Source organism: Netta rufina (genome assembly GCF_964035555.1).
Source record: "Netta rufina genome assembly, chromosome: 16".
NCBI lineage: Eukaryota > Metazoa > Chordata > Aves > Anseriformes > Anatidae > Netta > Netta rufina.
In genome coordinates this window covers 12,609,291-12,634,034 of record NC_140140.1, presented here as the reverse complement: position 1 = coordinate 12,634,034, position 24,744 = coordinate 12,609,291, and the positions used below count along the sequence as shown (strand labels likewise).

At 38.4% G+C, this 24,744-nt stretch overlaps 1 protein-coding gene across 1 annotated transcript in view; it reads right to left on the bottom strand.

Annotated features, from left to right (window-relative positions):
* Positions 1-24,744, bottom strand: part of CDH4 (cadherin 4) — a 453,649-nt gene that overhangs the window by 405,991 nt on the left and 22,914 nt on the right. The window lies entirely within an intron of this gene.

Sequence of the window (24,744 nt, the reverse complement as noted above, 5' to 3'; positions counted from 1 at the left end):
AAAAGGAAATCTCATATTTACACACAAAACCGAGTTCTGCCAAGCACTAACCCAAGAACAATTTCTGCTGAACATCTGGCTTCACACACGGTTAAATTTCACGGTTACCAGCAATTCTGAAGTCAAAATTTTCAAAGAATTTATTGTTTTGCATAATTAAAAAAAAAAAAAAAAAGCATCTTACAGCACCGTAGGGTAGACATGGTGATCCACAGACAATGAGACTTTGAGGAGATTATGGGTTCCAGCTGTCTGCCTTGCCTAGCGATCTCCCTAAGGTGCTGTTTTCTCATGATACCAGTAAGCACTTTTCATGGGTTTACATAAAAGGTGCCATATATCATCAAATCAAAAGAAGGTTATTGCTACCTTATTATGCTGAATATGTGGCTTAATCCTAAAAACAGAAAGCCAAAATAAAATGTGCATTTCCATGTTACCTATTATTTTTTATTCCATATATAAAGCCAATTTGTCAATGGGTAACTCCAACAATTGACTTCAACATTACATATCAAATCATGTAAATATATTCACATTTTCAGAGGTCAGACTTGTCCAGTATTGCTGACTTTTCAGGTTATTACTCCAGACGAATATGAAGCTCTGGCTTGTTAACATACTTTACCTTATTAGTTTCACTCAGCAATAGTATCAGTCATCACGTTTATTAAAACAGATCGTTCTTGCATCCTGCTAAAACCTATGGGAGATTTGCCATTGCAGAATTTTCTACTTCCTTGCGAGATCTTCTGAAGTTTAAGTGAAAACTCAAGCACTTCCTATCTCTTTTTTGCATCTGACAGAAATAAACCTTGCATCACTCTTCTGAGGCACCAAAAATACTCCACAGTTAAGCCCAGATAGCCATGAAAATAACAGAAAACAAGACATTAGATGGCTCACTCCCCCGCTCTGCTGCCGGCAGCTTCTTTGGCTGGAGAAGCTGAGCAGCCGCCAGTTCACAAGAACTTTGTGACCTTCCCAGAATGCAGACCAAGGGATTCCCAGAACCTCTGTAAGCCAAAGATCAACCACCTCCCACTTGTTCCAGTTGGAAAGCCGAATTTTGATGATGTTACGCTGACTTACAGTAGAAAGTGATTTGAATACCAGGAAGCATCAACATCTACCATCAGGGTGACTCCCATGGAATGGAAATTGTTCTGGGCACCAAGAGCTACACTACAAATACTAATGTCTTAATAGACTCCCAGCAAAGGCAAAATCCACAGCAAAGCACATCTTGCTCCAACAGGAAAGTTGCACAGACAGCACTGGTGCATCAGGCTTGATTAAAGGGCTGCTGCAGCATCTTAAAGCTGAGACCTGCACACTCAAGCGCTGTGGCTCAGCAGAAAAGTCTGGCATTTGTGCAAATGGGCTGCTGAGCTCATCTACAGCCCTCTGATACTAGGTCAGTTTTACATTAGTTTATCCCAGTGAGTGCATGTAACAGACACAGCAAGAAGAGGGTGCCTGTGTTGGGCAACCGCAGACTGACATGGGGAATAGGACAGCTGAAGCTCTTAGCTACCACACGTGAAGATAAGAGTTGGCACCCACCAACAGGAACTCCGGTCTCAGCCCCTAAACTGCCAAAATGCAAAAGGGAGTCAGTACCACACACATCCCTCCACCCCCCTCTCCACTTTACAGTAGCATAAATAAGGATATTTCAGTATTATGCACCCTACTTTCACACCATATTTCCCTCAATAGCCTACAGCAGTAATTTCAGTCATGTTCATAAGGGTCTATAAACTTTTTATTTTTACACACTTCCCTGAAATACCGAGCTGGGACCCATGCAGAGACACGCATGGCACCTGGCTGCTGCAGTACATTGATGCGCTACCAAGCGCAGCACACAGCAGCTGCTTCCCTTCTTCTTGCTCCACAACTCAGCCCCGTTACCTCACAGTGCTACACCAACCAGCACATGCTGCTGGGATTAACTACTCACAGGTACTCCCCACATAAAATTATTTTTTCAACAATTAATCCATAGTAGCATTTATTACCTCAGTTTAGCCAACCTGTACCGCACTTCGACACAGCATGAGTGTTCTTTCATAGAATAATCTGCTGCTACTGCTCAATTAATCTATGGTTTATGGAAAGCAATTTATTGCTTATACTCTTAGAACCTTTATTTCGTCATTCAGGACATGTTATGACTGCAGTTTTGCTTATTGCAAGATCTATATTTCGATTTTTTTTTTTTTAATAATACAAGAGTCTGGTACTAAAGAAATGTTTAGAATAGAAAACCTGCACTGAGACTGTCATGAGTGAGAAGGATAGAGAGCTTGGATACAAAACTTGCCAATTTCGGTGGTCTAGATTCTCATTTATAAGATTAACACCAAAAATATGGTTAGATAGTGTGAAGAATGTTATGTTTCACAAAACGTGGACAGTTCATGAAAAAAACGTTATTTATGAGAAAGATCTATTAGTGTCTACAGCTTAATAATTCCAAAAACAGCTATTACTTTCCAATAGATAGATACTTAAAGCAATCCTTGTAAAGACACCCTAACAGTAGTTATATACATCTTACGGCCTATCAGAACAATCTTCTATTAAGTCTATGATTGGGATAAAGATCATCATTAACACCTCTAAGCATTTATAATACTGGTGCAGATCCTGGAAGCACCAATTATTTGGTATGCATGAGCTAGGTGCTAAGAGCAAACTCTCCAGCTGCAGTTCTTCAGATGGGAGTTCATCTGGACATCTTAATAAAGATGTACATCCCATGGGGGAAATGCCAGAAAAGCCAGTTACAGTAAGCTATTACCTGATACACAAGAGGCAGTTTACCTGACGCAGACAAGCAGAATGGGGAGAACTCCATATGGAGTAGATGCTCTGGGCAAAGGAAATTTGCTGAGCATTTTGAACAAAATAAAAAGATCAAGTAACATGGATTTTATAATTTCAGGTTTTCTAATGATCCAGTCACAATCAATAAGGAGTTCTGTTGCCGACTTCAGTGGAGCCAGGGCTTTATTCATGATGTATACGCACTGTGGACTAAAATGCAGATTTTAATTGTTCCAGGGTTTTCCCCAGTCACAAATATTTATTAAGAATGGGCTATAATTTTTTTTTTTTTTTTTTTTGACAGAGATCACACGTAATTCTTGCATTGAAAGTTCATATAATAAAACTAGCTGCCTTAAATTGATGGGTTACAGTGATTTTGTCATAGGAAAGTCTTCTGTGACAGTCACACAGGTCACATCCATCAGTGGCTCCCAAAAGGATAGTGGAGTGTACAAAATGCTCCAATCTCTGTCTAGACAGCTATGGGGAACTCCAGAGGATAGGACTGACACTGTGTCTACTGCTAAATCTTAGACAACTCCAACTCCTAAAATCCTTCCATCCCTCCCTTCCCCTGCTAAAACAAGGGCAAGAAGTTTTGTGACCATCAGGCGTATTACTGTGTCTTTTTTAAGATACTTGAAAGCAGCAGGGGAAAAATAACACAAATAAAACCACTCACCATATTTAGTGTCAGTCTTTACTGTCAGCGCAGATAAAACTCCTCAAAATAACGAAAGCTCCACAAATGTTATTAGCAAAAAATTCACACTTTTTAATGGATATTTACAGTTTGAAGCAGTCTTTTAATTACATTTGCTATTCGCATCTGATGGCTTCAGGAAATGTTGAATTCAGATATTAGACTACCAAGGATGACTGGATGTAGTCCAATGAGAAACTGAGATCAGACAAGTTAAATTAGCCATCTGTCCTAAACAAACACAAATCAGGACTACTTTTTAACATCCTTTTCAACCCAATCTGAAAGAAGAACTTTACCAAAGGCAGCAGTTGTGACAAGGTAGACTCAGGAAGTTTACAACCATACCTTTCCACAATGTCTTATTCTCAACAGTAAGATGCTGCACTCTAACTAGTCTAACTGTCCTAGATATGGCACAAGAAGGCCACATGATAACAGCCAGATTTCAATCTTTAAGTTGTCATAAGAGCAAATTACATTTGTACCAGCCACTGTTCTAGTTAAAATTATCACCAGGAGAGTGGATTCATAATGTGCTGGTTCCTGTTCTCATTATAAGTTCTCGTGAGAGGGGATTGTAATCAGAATTTTAATACCTCATCCACTGTGAAAGATAGCTGTAAAAAATATATTAATTTGACCTTTTCAAAATTTTGTTATTTGATTTGGTGCCTATTCTTATTTGCTCCTATATTTGCTCATACCTATAAGTTACTAGAAAATAGAAGTATGTTAGTAAGTCAGAAGACTTTTCTATTAATTTTTTCCTCCTAGGGTAAGGAGTACAATTTTATGACACTCTTTCAATACTACGTGCAGGCCAAACAGTCACAGCCTTAAGCAATCATTACAATTTGAGAAGGGTTTCACCCGTATTAAAGAAACAGGGATATTCTAAAAGTAAGTATCTTCAGAGAAATAAAACCAAATACATCCGCACAGGACAGAGCACATAGCAAATGAGTCCTTCCAGTAAACATTCCCAGGGGATGACCTAAATCAGAGACAATCTTAAAATAAAATTAATGTCTCTGGAGACACCTTCCTGTCTCTATAGACTACACCAAGAGCCTCAAAACCAACTTAAATTACAATGTAAAGGTGGTTCTTGTCCTCCTAATTGTCTTCATTTATGAAAATATGCAAAGAAGCTGAGCTGTACAAAACTCCAAGGGAGCCGGTATTAACCTGATATGCTCCTATGCATAAAGAGATCTAAGAACCTGCCCCTAAGCAGCTGGTGGGAAGCAAGAAGCAATCGCAGCATACTCCTAGAGCTGTAGTGCCTTTCTATTGCTAGCCAGCAGCCCTGGGGACTGCTCCCTCCCTCCCATGAGCAACACGGCAGGTTAGGAATTATTGCACCAACCCTCCACTCACCAAAATATTCTTTGATGACTTCATCTGAATTAATTTTAATTTTGTCACATACAAAGAGGTTGACAGAAAGCAGATTTATCGGATGGCAGAACACGACCTTCGTTTCATAACCCATACCATACGGTCAGTCTCACCGTTCTGTCTGTAAATCTGATGCTACACAGATTTGTTTTTACTAGTGACAGGCACAAGGACCACTGGTCCAGAAAGACAACATTCAGACATTCTTTTAGGCAAGCTGTTGATCTGCATTAACAAATTTTGGGTGCTTTATGTGACACCAGATCCCAGAAATCATTTTCTCATTGGGGTCACAACACTGAACCAAACACTGAACAAAATGCTAAGTCACCTTTCAATCACTCATTTTGTTAAATACTCCCTAGAGTTCCACTTAGCCGGTCTACGATTAGAAGTACACATGGTTCATTATGTGTGTGCTATCCAGTAAACTCACTATAAAATTCAATTGCTGCTCCATAGCATATGCTGCAAACTAACAAGATGATATTTTTTTCCAGTACCGTGTCAGACTGGACAACCAATCCATTAAGGAATCTCTGTTAAATAAATTGTCATATAATATCAGTACCCTTCTCCTCCATGGGGAGGCGGGGGGAGGAATTAGGTCCAACAGAGTTTTCAGGATTGGATTTTGGTTCCCATGTTGCTCAGGTACTTCTGAAAATTGCACCCCTAACACCTACTTCATTGCAATGTGACTAGAATTTGTTTGCAGCAAACCTGGCTGCATTACTGACCATATCCATCACACAGCTGACATCAAAGGAACATCCAACCCCAAACAAAGATGGCATGCAAGACATAGCTCCCCATCTCCAGTGATCTGCTGTGTCTGGTTTATGCACCATCAGGCATTCCTTACATATATATAAGGCTCTTCAGCAGCACAGCTCCTCTGGATACAAGACATTTGAGTACATACACACATTGGATAAGTGAACTTGTGATCCTCCTACTCTGTGGCAGTACCACAGCTAAAAATAAATATTTTTTGCCCATGTCCCAGTGACCTACACAAAGCTTAGACCGAAGTTTAACTTTCTCATTTCAGATGAAATTTCTGAGTCCTGCTTCTAAGGATACATCAACAAGGTTTGGTGTCTTTCATGCAGGTAATGAAAAAATCTGAAAGTTGTTTGATGTTCTATAGCAAAGCAATTATGCTAGTGTTATTATAATACTGATCCAATGAAGATAATAGCACACAGTGTTGTTACAGTGAAGCCGTGGTGACCTTGGACTGTTAATTTCCAGAGCCATTAGGGATTTGGGATGTTGAGGTGGCAATGTTTTGGTTTCCACAGGGAAGACGCGTGTTTGCAGCTCTGCTCTTACAGCAACCCCTACAGTTAGTGCATGGAGTGGAACTGATGTCTGTCTCCATAGAGACCTCGTGTCCTGCTTTCAAAAACTGAAAGAAAATGGGAGCTATGACAACAGACAAACCTGTGGGATGAGAAGGCGTAAACAAGTCAGCAGGAAGCCCACAGTAGTACACTGGGGCCAAGCCTCATGTTTTCGTTGTTATCCGCTATTAACATAAACAGATAACTAAAGTACTCGAACTGTGCTGTTTGTGTAACCAGTACAGGCAACACCAGAATTTGCACCATCACGTGGCTGAGTCACAAGACAGACTCACAGACGTCTGGGCTCTGTGTGTCCTTCAGACTGATCAGGAAATCTCTCAATTTCCCTTCTGTAAAGCCAGTCCTGGTCTGACAGCATTATTGCTGTCATCCTGCCAACATGCAGACACAAACACTTACACACTACTAGACTGAACTTCACCCAAGATCATTTTAGATGAAAGAATGAAGGCAATATCATTAGTTGATGAAGACAAGAACCTGGATTTACTAAACCTGTCTTCTCTAAGACAACTTAAACCAATCTGATAGCCCTGCTCTTCTTGATAGATCTGGACAGAAATATAGATCTGGCTTTGCTCCTGCCTTCCCTGTATGAGCTGTTCCTACACAGCTTGCTAAACTGGGAGAACTTTTCCACCTAAGGGCAGAAAAACATTCAAACCTATTTAATAGGAGACATTCCTAACTAAAGAGCACCCTTGGTATTTGTAAAACATTTTTCAGAAGTAATTTGCTTTAAGGATGATAAAGTCGGCTCTTCACTGTTTTATTAGAAAGCATCCAGAAGGTCGTTACCTCCAGCACATTGGGATACATCTCCCAGACAGCAAGAGATGTGGCAACAGGCAGCTGTTCTGCAAGTCCTGGAAGAACTAGAGCTTGTAATCAACTTCTGGTTCTTTTTTTTTTTTTCCCCCCTTCAGGTACTGTCAGGATGCACAGGCTCTGAAATACGGTGCTGTATGAGTCTCAACCTGATAGTTCCTAAGTAGAATTATTACAGAATGGTTTTATATGTACAATGTTTCTTCAGTGACTCCTGCCTTTACACACCTATGCCCTTTTCCTACAGAGGAAGGACCACAGCACCGTTATTTAGGTATGCTCTTGTGGTAAGGTAACCACCTTAAATAAAGCTCTCTGTACACAAAATGCTTTCCTGGAAATACAGGTGAACAGTGTTCCCATTCTCAATACTATTTCTACCTAAATATCAGGGTTTGATATTTGCTCTTTAGATGTTTCGCTATTTCATTGGCTTCACTCAAAAAAATGCATTAGCATTTCACTAGCCTTTCAGTAACACACATCCTCAGTTTAGCGGATTACCATCCAGTAACTCTTCCCTGTGTAATGTTGTGCAGATGAAGTTGCATGGTTTTTGAAGCAGTGCATTGTCCAGAACACTGCATGCAGAAACATTTTGTACTCACTCCATTGTCAGTAATTTAATTTGCTGTTCCTATGCAGGACACAATTTCCCCTAATTTTGCAACACAATCTTTGTCTGATTGCACAGATTGAGATGTTATCCTCCCCATTACATCCTGGGGACGACAACAAAAATAGAAAGACCACTGCTAATGAGGTCAAGCTTACATATAATGAACAATAAATTGCCTAAATATAAATTTAGGTAACTAGATCCTAGGATGCCCTCTTGCAGGTACACATTATGTTCTAAGTATTATTGTGCTGAATTTAGGGATGGGAAGTCTATCATTTGATAAAATAAATACTGTAATTAATCAACTTTACCATTTTATCAGGAAGAGGAACAAGGCTGGATATTTTAATGAAGGCATGCTATAGTTCCTATTTTTCTTTTTAATTATTTTATATTTTTTAAACCTATTAAAAATAGGCAAATATGTACAATAACTGCCTCCCGAATGCTTTCATCAAACAGGAAACATGCCTTCACACATGAAAACATGGGACAGAGTTGAACCCGTACATGAGCATTACCAGACTAGTTTACTGACAGCAGCAGCACCACCACCAGCTTTGCATTTACCCCATACAAATTTATCCAGAAAATGCCATAATGAGATAAGGAAGTTCTTTGTGCAATTCCTCCATGCGTGACAGAGATGATAAAGAACTTCCTGAGGTCATACATGTAATTTATAGACCTACGAAAAGGGGGTGCTCAGGGCAAGCGTAAGACTCACACAAAAAGCCTGTGAGGTAATAGCGTGTAGCCAGGGACAGACACCACAATAAAGGAGGAACCCATTATATCAGATCTAAGCCATATTCCAGAATGCAAATCAAAATGCAAATGGTAGATGATCCATGACACAGACTCATTTTTCATGGGTTCACAGATAAGAAGCTGTTGAGGCAGACAAAGTGCAGCAAGAAAATTTATATTTTTGAGAGAAGTGCTTCTGCTCTTGCAAGTACTGCCAATAGAGGCAGGGCATTTCAGACCAAGCAGCTCCCTCCCTTCCCACGCTTTGTTTGTTATTAAAGGCTATGTTTAAAGGCATTATCCGCAGTCAGCTATCCAAAGGACTTAAAAACCATACAATTAACTATAAGCACCCTGTATTGTAAATAAGCAAAACCAAAAAACTGTAAATAGTTACAAGCCTGTTCCAAAGCCCATCAAAATTGGCAGAAAGACTCCCATTGACTGGGATGGGCATTCTACTGAACCCTTTTCATACTGGAGAACAAACCAGGGAAAATATATAAGTTACAGTCTTATCTTTAATTTTACTTGTTGACAAGTTCATTTAATATCAAATATTGGAATCATTGACATGGCTTCACCTAGTAAATCATCACAGCCAGACAGTTCACTCTAACTTCAGCAAGCAGTGACATTTTTTTCCAAAGATGCAGAATTTTTCAATGAGAATGAACAAAAATAAATAAATAACAGCTGAGAAGCTGAATTTATCTTTCTTTTTTCTGCTCATTTACGTAACAGTCCAAAATTTGTTTTGTTCCCAGAGACTTGATTTAGGAGAATAAACTACCTCTCCTTGTAGCACATGACAATCATGTTGAGCCTTAAAATTTGTTAATTATCATCTCCCATAATTAAGCTTACCTGCCCCCTCAATAAATAAGATTCCTTCCATACTTCCTTTAAACAGATTTTTCGGGAACCAAAACAGAAGCAGTAATAAATTCCAAGGATTTCTTTCTATACAGTTAAGAACACCATCTATATATATGTTCTTAGGCTAGAACACTCAGGTGCTGCCAAATAGCTTGGGATGTATTCTGTAAATACAATTTTACTCAAATGAGCAATCCAGTCTGGATACAGACTTCAGATGTGTACCCAGCCTGTTGTAAAGGCTCTGACATCTCTTGTTTCTAGGTGGACTATTTCTATTTCTGACCTCTCCCATGGTCTGCTGAGCAGCCCGTCTAACAGCCCAGAACACCACAAGCATACTGCAGCCGCAGGAACAGTCCCTGCTTCCTGCTGCATCGACCGTGCTAAAAGCATCCTGCGTACCTCATTGATAGCCTCTGTGGTAAATCTACCCAGCAGACACTAGTACAACTTATCAGATTTCCTCCAAAATCATCCCAAATATTACAAGAATCACAAAAGCAACACTGATTCAGAAACCTGAAGCAATCCACATGAAATTTTTGCTAAGGCCGAGCTCAGGCCACTTCAAGAGTAAGATACTATCACTGTGAAAAAAACTCTCGATTTATGATTCTCATCTCACAAGCTTTAAATATACTTACATTCATAATATCTCAAAAGACAGCTCAGGTATCTCTCTCTAGTTTTGTAGCTTGGGAAGTCTGGCACATGAGAAGTCTCTCAGAGAGATTTAGAAGGAGGCTGCACCTGAAGTTGCTTCCAAGGCACCATGGACTCCAACCTCCAGGAGGCACATATTCACTTGCCATCCCTGTTCTCTTCTCTGGTCAAACTTTTTTTATTTATTTTTTTAAACGCACCAGAGCAAGCAGATTTCTTTGGTAGTAGTGAACAACTCTGAACATGCAAAGATCAACAAGATGGCAAAGAACATGAGAGACATGAGGGAACATCTAACAGCATGGAGGGCAGAAGGACAGCCATTACTGCTCTCACCAAAACAAGAAGAAAGACTAAGTGAGGTAGGATTCATTTCCTTCATTCCTGTCAGCATAACACACTTACTGACCCCCACTCAAAACAGGTGTATGCCTGAACAATTTGGGATATGGTTTTTAAGAAAAATTTTTGGGCAAATCACTGAGAAACTTCAAACAGTTTCTGCCATTCTGTGTAATCAAGGTAATTTTCACTCCACAGCAAGTCAAATGATACTGAAAGGTATTACAGGCCAGTGCAAGCACCCGGAATATCTTAAGAGAAATGAGACTTAAGTATGCCACAGAGGAGCCCAGAATAATGCAATTTCTTAAGTTAATGAATGGCTCACCTCTTAATAGCAAGGACTTGCCTCACACGATTTATGCCTGTTGATCTGCGATTAACTGCCACCACAACAGCAAGATTTACTGCATTTCATATTATAACTGGAAGTCAATTGACTGCTTATAATAAGAAAAAAACACTAAAAATCAGGAAACCATCTGTAATAAGAGAGTATGGCCTACACAGCATTTCATCAGAGCTTCTGTGAATATGCATTTGTCTTACCAAACCTATAACTGCATTTTCATGTCAATCAATCACCACATTAATGGGCTATTTTCTATTGCAAACACGTTCACTTATGAAAGACACCTATAGAAGGGAAGAGTCAGCAATTACCTCTCAAAGGCTTCCTCTGCCTTGAAGAGTTGAGAAGGCCAACATTTATCTCACCAAAGAGAATGTTTGCCTCAGAGTTCTCACCCCTCACAAGGCAGACAGTACAACAGCTCTCGGGTTTGATGGCTTAACTCACTCTGCCACATCCCTTGAGCACAAAGGACTACAGTTCAGGAGCACCACTACATGAATATTGTGTTTCCACAAGCTGGTGCACATCAAAAATTATCTCCACCTACACAAGATGGGAGAATTTTGTGTTCTTATTCTTTGCATTCAATTATCTTTATCGACTTTGCTTCAGGTTATAGGTTCATGCCATATGGCCTCTCAGTACATCTCCCTACTCTTCTACGTCCAAAATATGCCTAATACCTAATATATCAAAGTACAGAACAGGCTTATGTGAGCAAATGGTGGAAAGCCTATCTGCCTGAAACAGCCAAGAATATGATTTATAATTACCAGTACATACATACACGGACATACAGTTGGAAGTAGTTTATCTAGCAGAAATTCAAGTAAGATGTCAACAGTTGACTATCTAGACTAAGTATATTTTATGAGGCTCATACAGAATAACTTCAGGACAATTTCTATTTAAACACTCATTTTTTTGTTGTTGTTGTCGTCTTTAAATTATTTTACATTCTTCACTCTGCTGACCAGAAAAAGCAGAAACCGAGAGGGGTGAAGACCTCAGACAAGATAGCTGCAAGTATACAAATGTAGCAAATCCCTACACAACATAAGAATAACAGATAGGAAATCAACAATAGTAGCACATGTGTGAAGGCAGCCCTAGGGCAGCTTTAGTTAATGCTTCAATAAGTTACACAAGTTTTACATGACTACTTCCTTTACAGTTCAATAAAGCTTGAATAGCAACAGCTCTTACATCACGTGGAAGCTAGGCTTTACCCCTGAAGTAGAGACCACTTTCTCTGGTGAAGTAGTATTTTACACGCTTCATAACAGTGGAAAAGGTAGCAGTATGTTCACATTTACAATATCATCTGCTTGGTATAAGTGGTTTGTTTTCTCTTGAAGAAGCAATCATAACATTCTCCACACAGATAAAAGTACACTGTTTTCACCAAAAAAACCAGCATGGGCCTTTGCAAATTACTTCAAAAATTTTAGACTACGCAGCTTTAATGTCCCACGCAGGTGACTAGGAACAGGCAAAGCTAAGTTTCTAGGCTCTGTGTCCTTGAAAGGGAAAGCAAAGCCACATGCAGGCACCTAAGTGCTTCCTCACAAAAACAGATCTAAAAATAAGACACAGAAGAACCAGTATGCTGAGCAGTTTGCCATTAAGAAATATAAAGGAACTAGGTAAAACCAGAATTCTGCTTATCTTATGGGTGTACTCACCTGCTTTGGAATCGCAGCTCCTACAAGACATACAGACCACATCCTCAGCTTATCCCAGCAAACACCAGATCCCACCCCTCCCTGACCTTCTTGAAGAAAAACAGGTCCCTGTACATGGGACCAATCCCTTTTGCACACCTGGAGTACATTCTGCCAACCTGAAATCAATGTAGGAGTAGCTACCAACAGCTGCCACTAATTTTTAAGACTGTAGTAGTCTCAGGTGCATATCAACACAGAACCTTGCAACAGTGATTCAGTACTCCTATTTACCTGCTCAAAGCTTGTCTGGGGTCAAATTTGCCCCTTCTTCTCAGCTAATACGTTCCTCCAGAGGTCCCCATGCTCTGCTGACTAGAGGGGAAGCTGTGATGAATTAGGGTCTAGACATCTAAGGAATTTTAGGGTAAACTAAAAATTCACTTGAGGAGGGGGAGGAGTCTCCCACAGTTTTGGAATTTGCATAGCTCTACCCCCGTCTTGTTTATGGAGCCACCAAACCACTATATACTAGGAGGACAGCGTTGCTTCAAACGTTTAAAGAAACAGTACATTTTTTACTTAAATAATGTGTTCTGTTCTTAGAGGAATATGAAACGTGGCTTAATTTGGGGGAAGAGAAAGCTCATTCACGTGGGAAAAATCAGTGCTTTGCTATAATGGCCTTTTAATTAACCATATATTGCACTGTAGTTGGCATGATAAAGTAAATGCTGTTGATGTTTCCCCAACTATTGCCCCTATCCTATGAAATAAAATGCAATCACAGAATCAGCTGAGAAAATAACTTTATTGAATTTTCAGATTTATGAACAATAACAGACCCCAAAGCTATTACATGCCAGTAGATGGCAATCTTTAGATATAGTAAAAAAATGTTATTAACAAATATAAAATATAAAATTTGAAATTGAAACTGAATTACATTAAAAAAATACTCTATTCAAGGACAGAAATTGTTTGCATGTTGTTCACATTTACTCAAGTTTCATTTTTACAAAAACAAAAACCAGGAGAGTTTTATAAGTTTATTTTTATTTTTCATTCCAAAAATGTATTTTTATTTTATTTGTTTATTAACAAGTTGGAAAACAGGATGGAGACAGACATTAACCTGAAAATTGCATCTTTTTTTCTGGACAAGTGGAGTATTTCAGTTTTTCATTAAAATTCACAGTTTTGATCCTCCTGCAAGTCTCCAACATGGCCATAAGCACAGTCAGGTCAAACCCAAGCTGCAGCAGCTCCCATCACACGAATTTGTGCAACAGGAATGTGAATGTGCATCTACTTGTATCTTGTACTGGAGGGTGTCTACGGGTTGTTCAAATGCTTTTGGCTACACAATGAGAGAAGTGCCGCAAAGCCCTTGGGAAAGAGGACAAAAATGTAGCAGTTAAGGGGTAAAAGAATTTTTTGTTTGAGCAGACAAGGCCTACACCTGGGTACCCCATCTTAGGGAAGAAGAGATGGAGAATCACACTAATGTAAATGAGTTAAGTTTCACTGTTTCATTGCTGCTAGGAAAGCAAAGAAAACTTAGTACTGAAATTTACTGGTTTAAGATCTAACAGCATCTCCATCTCAAAACGTGGTCAACACATCAACAGATATGCAGAGGAGTACACTGCTCTATATTTAATTTCCGATCTTCAAAAAAGCAGCACTTGAAATTTTGCTTACTGTCAGTTCATGATTACTTCAGACCTCAGGACACCGTGAAATGTGATCACACTTCTAACAGTAGAGGAAACCCAATAACACTTCCAATATCGATGCCAATCCCAGCTCAACATGCAGCCACAGGAGTGCTGGTAGCACATATACCATGCTACTCAGTCCGTTGATAAAAGAACATTTTGTAACACATTCAACAAGAGTATTTCCTATTTGACAAAAAATTTTGACATAAAAATATTTCTAAAATGTAAATTAAAAAAATAAATGTTGTTTATATTACCAAATTTAGACATCAACACTTTGCATGAGATTTATTCCAAGTCGCCTCCCACATCCACTCAGAAGTACTTACTCAACTTGCTTGAGCACCGTTTTTTTTCCTACTTTTCTACTTGAACAAGCACATTTTTTCACATAGCATTCCACAGGTAAACTTGTAATCCTCTTAAAACAAAACAAAACAAAATAAAACAAAAATACCACCGCCACAGACAAAAACAAAACAAACAAAGCAGAAAAACAAAAACAACAAGAACAGACTTCTTTGTTAACTGCAATTGCTGCTACCACATTACTGCTGGTAGAACCATCGGCACAAATGAGATGCAGCCCTCAGCAACCAGCAGGTGCTGGTATGCATGAGCAGAGGTCTGCCTCCAGCCCTTCAAAACCAAGTGACTCCTAACAAAGGGCTGATCCTTCACCTTCAGGGTAGTATTGATGATTCCTTGCTTGTCGTATTGCAGACGACTGGAGTTCCACAGATAAAACTCTTTACATGATTTCAGTGATTGCAGCAAAAGCTGTGCAAGCTTCAAAATCTTGTGGAGTTTCCACTGCAGGATAATACTGGAAGGTGGAATTACATCCAAAATAGTATTTGTAAAAGAAGTTGCAAATTCACAGCCTTTAGTCCCCTTAAAACAAAGAAATGAACAAACAACAAAGCCACCATTTAGGTATAACTCAGAAACCGAAACCTTCCAAGCTGCTGTCAGAACTCTCCAAAGGAAACTCTTAGCCTCAAGAGGAAAGAAGTGGGACAGTTTATCAGGTTCTGAGAGAATGACAGAAATGCTCAAATGGAAGCTGAAACGAAATCCATAACAGCTGGAGCAATTTTCTTGAAATTAAAATTAAAAAGCTTGACAGTGTCATAAAAAGGAAAGATCTCAGAAAAAAGTGATGCAAAGGATGTTATTAAAATAAGGTTTATGAAGTTTGAGAATAATTACAGATAATATGTATTTATTACTCCTGTAGGATCAATCTGTGGCACTGATTTTCATATCTGAAGCCAAATGTACAGATCTGTAGTTATCTTTGCTCTCAACTCCCACTCGTCTCCCTAGCGACACATTTACTGTTCGCATTTCTGATATATCAATATTCTTCATTTTATTTATTTCAGTTTTCTCATTATACAAAAGAAAAAGGGAAGGATTTTTTTTTGCCCTTTTTATTACTATTTTTAATCTTTGATAAAAACCCTTAAATTTTGAAAACACCGAAGCTGAGGGATCTTATGTCCAGATTGTCGTACTATGTCAGCTACTTAATGGCTGATCCATTTGAAATCAGAAAATAAACTCTACAATTAAAGAAACGCCCCTATATACTAAATGCATTCAGTAGTCAGAGGAGAGAACAGATTTTCTGCTCTTTTGAGGGCACATATCCCAGCACATAGCAGAACAAATTAAGAACTATAAAGCCGAAGTACTACATACCTCACTGGGCTCCATATACGAGGAACGCTGTAGCTGGATGATGAATTCATTCAAGTCACAGGATCAACTCCAGACAAAAATGACTCAGCCCTGCTTCTCTGCCAGCTCGAAGACCCATTTCCAGCTATGCCCATGTAGCACTCACCTTGCAGGGATGCTCAAGACTGCAGTGGTTTTTGGCAGAAGGCCAAGAGGGGCCAATAAGGCTCTCTGGACCCCTCTGAACAGAGGTGAAAGATCTGCTCAAGGTGTGCTCATCATACTGCTAACCTATGCCACCCTGTGCAAATGCAGATGGGAAACAGTGTAACTGGCAGAGCTTGGGATCGCTGTGGTTTGCCATGCAGGAGCTGTACACTGGAAGCACACCATGATTCCTCCAGCAGTACGGACAGCCATAAAGAAAGTTTTCCATCACTATGGTGAATACACATAACGTCATGATAACTGCTTGCATAAAATATAACCTTCTTTCAGAGGGTAGCTTCACTCTTTTTACCTAGCATATAAAAAACCATCCAGGCACAAATGTTAAACAGGGCAGCAGAACACATTTGCTATTCTCTTTGGCCAAAGCATACTCAAGTGAAAATTCTTATACTTCCCTTTCTTGTACTCTTCACTTTTATGGAGGATCCCTGCCACACTTGCTTCCATTAAAAAGCATGGAGGGGAAAAAAATGGCATATAGCTTTTGGAAATTATATATGGTAGCAATCCTACACACTGGTCTTGCTTTGTAAGTACAACTTAAGGAGAAAAAAAATAGATCAAGGAGCCAGGTAGGCAAAACCTCACTTGTTTTCTTCTGCTAAGAATAGTCTTTGACTTCTAAAGACAAAAGTCAACAAAATTTCCCCAAACGTGTTAAGTAATTTCACTTCTGAGTAATTTCTTTTTTTATCATTTTAGCATTTTAAAAGTTAACTTGATCAAAATACACCATTTAAACACGTCCAGGCTGTCTCTACATCTTGTACCAATTATCCTGAAGTACCTACACCACCTTAAATACCCTCATTTGTTCTGAAATATTCTCATCTCCACATCCTATAGTGGCACCCAAGATCATTAGATCTAAATAATTAAAGAGAAAGAAATCCAATCCAGTATGAAACTTAGAAAAATTTAGACCAGCTAAGAATTTGACCCGGAGCTTAGACAGCACATCCCACGGTGCTGTCCCTGACCCGGGGAAACCCTGCCCAGCTTCACTCCCGTCAGCAGGCATCACCCTGCCAGCATCCTGCTCTCCTTGGAAATACTGCCAGCATGAATCCTGCCCCATTACATGGAGAAGAAAGATCAGTCAGTGTTCTGGTATCAAAGAATACCATCAAATAACTAAATCTTCATCTTTTTAAGGACTGCTTCCAAATATTTACGATTTACTAAACTCCAACATGTATTTAATTCCACTTATTTAAACCAGCAGGCATTCCAGAGATGGCAAACATGCTCACAGAAAATAGAAAGAAGAAAAACAATAAGGAGGGAAAAAAATGAAGTCTCTTTCTACTTCTGAAAAAAAAAAAATAATCTTTTAGAAGAATTATTCTTGAAGAATTAATGGAAAGAAACTATTTTTTATACACAGTATTAAGTGATTAAAAGCTTGTTCATCACTTTGCTTAGTTTAATTTTAGGCCTACTTGCAGATTCTTTGAAATGCATAATTAATTGATAGCAGCGTGGTTACATCAGTACAGAAGTGAACGATAGATGTGAAGTATTTTCTTCCCTACACAAAACACAATCAGTACAGACCACAATTACAATATCCAGTTCACTCCGCCCTCCAGTGAAGCTATTTGATCTGCACATCTGATTGCACAATCAGCTACAAATATCACTTGCATTAAAATTCTTACTGGTCTGTAACTCATTTTGACTTGTGCAAGATTTTTTTTTTGTCAATTGGATCTGACAGAAAAATTAAAATAATCCTCTTTTACCTCTGCATTATCCTTTAAGTACTTAAGTTTTAATTATATCTCAGTCTACCTGAAGACATTCCAGGCAACTTCCAATAATGTGAATAAGCAGTTGAATACAGTGTAAAAGTGCATGTAATTTCCAAGTCCCCAGTTGTTAATGAAATCCCAAACATTCAGATTTTAATTGAACTAGATAAAGATTAAGAAGCTTAGCAGCAGCTGGCATTGCGAATTAGTTCTCAGCAGATTTTTATGTTGTACTCTAAATCATTGCTTTTGTAATCTTCCTAAATTGTCCTTTATCTTGCTAATGCAGATATGATTCTCAGAAAGCATTAGGCTTCCACTGTTCCCACTGCCTGTAAAATCTTGAACTGTAAAATCTTAATAGTCTTTTTTAATAAGTATTATGATCTATATGTATAATGTGCATTCAATAAAATCTTACTGTAATTAGAAGAAAAGTTTTTAGTTTTTTTACGTGACCTGTTTTACAGATTAGATTTATTAAATAGCATAAACTGTTGGAGCTGCATTAAGACCTCTTTAGAACCGTCTGGCATCAGATGAAAAACACAGCGCTAGACCTAATGCTTGGGGCTTGACTCTCTAGGAGGTCATTAGGAAGTTTCCCTCTCCTTCTGGTTCAGAGAGCTCGGCATAAACACAGTTATGTACTTAAACGCCTGACAATATATAATCAGCAGTGATCAAATAATACTTTGCTTGCAAAGATTTTCCAGGACTCAGAGAAAGTATTCCGATTAATGCCGCAGTTAATCAGTTGTTCCCACTCTGTCTTCTCACCCCCCGCCTCCTCTGAAGCCTGGTGCTGCAAAGGGCACACACGGGTTCTTCCTGCAGCACCCAGACCATCAATGCTGGAGCCTCTCAGGACTTGTTCATGCACCTTAACAGCTCTTAATAGAGCTACAGGTGCAGCTATTACTTGCAGAGTAAAAGCGGTTATATTTATACATCACAGTTAAGGCTGCACTTTTCTGATTCACAGTATTGTAAGTTAAACCAGAGTTCCTGTCCTTCTAAGAAACAGGTGGGGGGAGAGAGGAAAAAAGATACAATCATCCAAAAAGAAAGAACAACTTAACTCAATTTTTCTCCATTATATATATTAAAAATCTAGTTATTTTCCTAGCTAAATTGTATTCATCTTTCAAGTTTGTTGGTAAATGACCAATTAATGCAGTTTCATGTACACTGAAGAAGAAAAGTATTAAGGGCTAATACAGCCAACTGGCACTCCAGTTTTAGAGCAGAATGGAATCCTAACAGTTCCACTAGGGTATTTTAATATCAAGAACCTTGTCTGCCCCATTTTTTTCCTAATAAAGGACAAGTTTGGCAGAATAACAAATGCTAGTATCAGAAGAGAAGAAGTATTTTCACTTTTAGCCTTTTTCTTTCCTTTAAATTAAGCTTTGTGATGTACAGACATAACTGATGTCATTTCAGTGCATTCTGCTGTTCTAGCCTCTTCTCAGCTGCATTTTTGCTCTTTACCTTCTGTACTGAACTTCGAGGTAGCATTGATGGCTGCTGCCAAATAGTCAGTATGCTCCAGTACAGACGGCTGCATTTCAATGATGAGTAAAGTGATCATTAGTCTATACCTCTCTTCAAAGAATTATGTTTGGTTCAGCAAGCTTTGAGATCTTTGAATGAAAGATGCTATAAGTAGTGCTAAGCAATTTTCTCTCCCCTCAAAGTAAAATGAAGCTGCTAGCTTTTCATGTCTCTTTAGGCCCCTTATTACTTGCCATTTCCCCTTAGCAATCTTCTCATTCCAAATACTGACATTCTGGCAGCCCAGCTATTTTCAGAAACTATTATCTAAGTCTGAGGTAGTGAATTTTTTGCTAGGTATTTTTTCAAGCAACCATTTTGCTACCTAAACTTCAGCAAACTTACAACTAGATTCAGAGAAACAACTCTACTTACCTTTTTTGGCCACAAAACAAAGAGTTAATTTCATAACGCTGACTTCTCACTTAAGCCATTTTCTGAAGTACAGCTCCAGTTCTAGCAGTGACTTTGGTGGTTTAGCTTCAATTTTCTGATCTTTTTATAAAAACTTGACAATTTTTTCCTAAGATTAAATGACCCATTCTCTGGGTGTTCAAGTTCATGCAGGTTTATAGATGCTTGCTGCTGATTTCAAGAGGCCCTAACTTGAGTATTCATAGAAAAGCCTGTTAAGAATTTTGTCCTTCATGTTACTCCCATGAGAGTTGTGGAACTTGTCTCCCAAATTGCTTTCAAGGCTGGAACTGGCTGGAAGGTTTATTCTTGCTTCAAGACAACCAATAACTAAGAGCATGAAGGAACTTCCATCCATTTTTTTAATGCAAAATGCATTATACAAAAGTAGTTGGCAGGAAAAGGAATTTTGTTATGAACTTTACTAGGAACACATTCAGTTACAGTTCTGAGAGTCAATTATCCCTCCTGTGGCCTTATCCTCAAGTTTCTTCAGTTTACTAACATGCTGTCAGAACACTAGCAACAAAATTGGAAATATTTTTCTTAGTACAAAACTGAAACATTGAATTTTCATAAACACACAAAAAGGCATGCAGAAGATCAATCATTCAGCAAAATATTTGTCTTAGTGCATGAAAATACATAGGGTGGGAGCTGCAAACAAATTATAATTATTTGGACTCCTGTTAAACAGACTAGTGAGCCTTATAATTAGCAACATAATCACTTTAAGACAAATATACTCCATAAAATAAAGGATCTTCAGCAATGCACAGCATATTAAAGCTAACAATACTGTTTATGCTTTATTAATTAGCTTACTGCTTTATCAAAGTTTGTATTTCTGAACCTCAGTAATTTGCAGTCTCCGTTGACTGGAGTATTTCACTCTCGATTCAAGAGACACGCAAGAGCAGAAAAGAACTTCCATCTAGTTCTCACATAGCTTTAAGACCTGCTTGTAGCAATGTTGATTGTACAGGACAATTGATCAATAAAATTCATGTTTTTCAATCCTTTCCTTCTAACATACCCCCAGTAGCCCTAATTGATCTCTCTGCTGGCTAATAACCAACCCAGATGCTCACTGACTTGAAAATGACTGACCAGCACTGAAAGATGTTGTGGCCATGTCCGCTGGGGAAAAATGATTCAAAACAGCTAGGTAAGTTATTTTTTATGATATAGAGCCACAAATATTAACCCATACTACTTTTATTACTCAAACCGTTAGGCAAAGACTGTTTCACTGACTATCAAAGTTGCTGGAATTACCCACTCAAATGCCACTTGCAAGTGTTAAAAATTCTTCACAAAATTTCATGTTTAGGTGTGTTATGTGCTGTCTCACCCAGAAAAAAAAAAAAAAAAAAAAAAGTAAAAAAAAAAGGTAAAAGAAGCAAAGACCAGACAGTAAGAGGTAGCCAAGGAATGCTCGCCTCATCTATGAAGGGAAGGCAGAAGTGGGGCGGATCCACACCAACCCAGGCTGTTCACTGAGGAGCTCCAGAAGCCCAGAAGCCAAAACAGGCTGAAGCAGAGAAGCTGCCATGCTAACTACCAACACACAAAGCAGTAAAAGCAGTAATGATGCCTCAGGATCAAAATTCTCCGTGTACTAGGGTCACTTCAGAGAACAGAAAAATGGCCCAGTGACTGTCTCACAGTAAAGGTCCGTCCACGTTCCATCAGAGGAATTTACTAATGGAAGTGATTTTTTTCAAAGAGCTCTCATAAGCATAAGTAGAAATCACAGGTTTCAGTGAACCTCCACAGAGGCTCAATTTACATTTTAAAATGCTGCATAAATTTAAAGGATTTATAAGCAATACTAGACCCCCTAATGTGGGGTCTCATATGCACGGAAGCCATAGGACATGGCAGTGGGGACTTGCAGAACTGTACTCTGGAAGAGAACCTCTCAATAAAGAGGGGATTGTTGTAGCCATTGATTCAAATTACAGTTCTTAAAAGTGTATACACCTTTTTACTGACTGGTCACTAAATTCATCTGTGACTTCAACACAGTTAAAAATACAAGCTCTGACTCAAAGTTACAGTTTTTGCTACTAGAATGATTTCAAGAATAAACATAATTTATTTTCTTAGAGACTAATTGTTTGTTGACTATTAGGATGACTATTATTAAAGTAACTTCCTTCAAAAGATATTCAGAAAAGGCTCATCACCAGCAGACATTATTGTCCAATATATCCAACTGGAGACAAATTCTTTATCCACCAACCTGTCTACAAAATCCAGGTGCTCACTGTAGGCACCCAAAGGCTTGCATATTTTAAACCTTAAACCAAAAACACCAAAAAAAAAAAAAACAAAAAACAACACATATGTTTTTTACTTCTGTTTTGCTCTCATTTCTAATATATGAAAACAATTTATCTGCTTTCAGACTCTGGCTGTGATGACTTTGTTTTCACTTCATCTAAATGCAGTGAATAATCTTGGTCACGGCTCCTGAGATAAACGCTAAGAGAATTCATTTGTTGTTCCACGCAGCTGTAAGATGTTGGTGACACCTGTAATGCTAGGAACGCAACTGCATGCTGAAAATACAATCTGCTTCATTTGTGGACCCTAACAACAGCCTCGCAAATCCTCTTTATTCATTTTTCTAATAATCAGAACAGTTTTCTGGACAAATATATAATGTCGCAAGAACAGATCTATACTGACAAGCAAGGCCAACTGCATAATGCTTGTCTAAGTGGCAATAAGATTCATTAATTAGGTTGCTGCTTCAGAGTGTTGTTCCCCTGCAGCTATATTCTGCTCAAGGGTATTTTCAATAGTATTGAATAGATGAAGCAATTACTAAGCAAAATCCACTAACTGATGGCCAGTGTCAGATTCCTCAGGCCATTCTTTCAAAGGGTATATATATTTACTTGAATGAGTGATTGAATTTAGAGGAAAAAAAGCAAAGCAAACAAAAATCCCCAGTGAGACAGCTTATGTGTTCTTCATTTTTAGGGGTGTGATCTTTAAAATAAAGCTTCCAACTCTGCAGACACAATACTGCAGATACAATTAAGATGTAGAACGGCTAGCTACAGGATACCTAGCTGCCTGATTGCACATGCAAATCAGGCTGTTTGTGATCTAAAGGCACATACTTACTCTCACAATTAATGGCACACAAAGAGCTTTATCTACAGTTATTTGCCCTCTTTATTGACAGCAGTATATGCAACTTGTAAAAATAATAAAATCTTGAGTCAGTCTAAGTATTTCCTGTTCTGGCATTTGACTTACACGCTACTTATTGGTTTAGCCCAGTAATGTCATTTTTATAAGATGACATATCCCTGAGCATTTAAGTTAAATAAACACAGCCCAATTATTTTGGCTTTACTGTAAACATGTGGATCTTGTGGATTGTTGGGTTGGCTTTTTTTCCTTTTCACTGCTTCAGTTAGTATGATGTTTATACCGTGCCTCATTAAAGCTGCGAATACAAGTAAAAGAGTTTTCAGGCAGGAACATTGTTTTGAAAGTTGGGGATATCTGTAATTCTATCTGATCTTACACCTGGCTTTAAAACCTGAAAGAATGTCAAGAAATATCTTAAAAACTGGAGATACTTGACTATACAGATGAGGAACAGATGTACCTCTGTCATTTACCCATAAACAAGGAAAAACAAACCTATCAGCTATTCGGAGACACTTCTATGCCTTTTTTATTATTATTATAATTAAAAAAAAATCTTCTGAACCGGACAAAGTGCTGTTAAAAAGTTTTAAACACATTTTTTATTAGGATTATTTTTATTTTTAGAAACTCACCATGAGGAAGTGCCATCCCACAACTCTCATCCTTAAACTAAACCTTTAGCCACTGCCCCTTGCGTCCAAATTCAGTGGGAACCATATATGGTAGAAAAGCATGCATGCACAAAATACACAATTTCTTCTCCCAGAAATAGAGAAAGCTCAGTCTGCAAGAGTTTCCTTTAAGGTCGCAGCAACTGAACTGCTGAAAAGAACTTAACATCATAATGTAAACTATCACTGAAACCCAGTGGACACTTAACTGAATTCTCCTAGATTATTTTTCTTTCTTTTGGTCTCTTGTTTTAGGCATGCCTTTCAGTAGAAATGCACACACTTCCCTACTAAGTATTCATCTAACTGAGCAAAAAAGGGAAGAAGGAAAAAAAACAAAAAAAAAATCAACAACTAAATTTGAAAGATATTTAACTAAATCCTTTAATGAAGACAATGATTTCAAAAGTCAGTTCTACAAATCAAGTTTTGGGAAGTCCAATACCAAAAAAAAGTTGGAAGGCCAACTTTTAGATGTTCTCTTTATTCTTCACAGATTAATAAATATATATAATATATTTAAGGATAGTAGACCCACTTCCTCCTCTTCTACCTTCATCTACTTACCTAAAAACTAAAAGTGACCACGGACACAGCAGTAGAGAGGTATAAGTGGACTCAAGGACATAAATTAAAAGCTACTTCAAAGTAATCCTCACAGAAACAGCACACCCAACTTGGGAACTGTAATTCAGAACAAATCGGCTACAGACAAACACACCTGAGGAATTCACATAGTAGCGAATCCTCCAGGCTAATGGGGTTTCTGAGTTTGCTAAGAGTATGGCTAGGTAGGTGATCAGACAGGGTATCATTCTGATGCTTTGCTTTTTTAAGGAGGCTGTGCTGCTTTCTGTAATGAGCCAGAACATCGACATTTGAATTACGTCTCTATGAAGTAATCCTTTCATTCCCTTATCTAGAAGGAGCAGAATGAAAAGAAACAAAGAAATCAGCTGGTTTCTGACTAAAGATTTTCACTGCAAATTATGAAGCTGCGAATGGAGTAAGATGTACATCAGTGGCTGACAGCACATGAGCTCTTGCACTGTACTCTATTATTTCCCAGTTATCTTGTGTCATGATTATGGCAGGCTTCTTTCTGT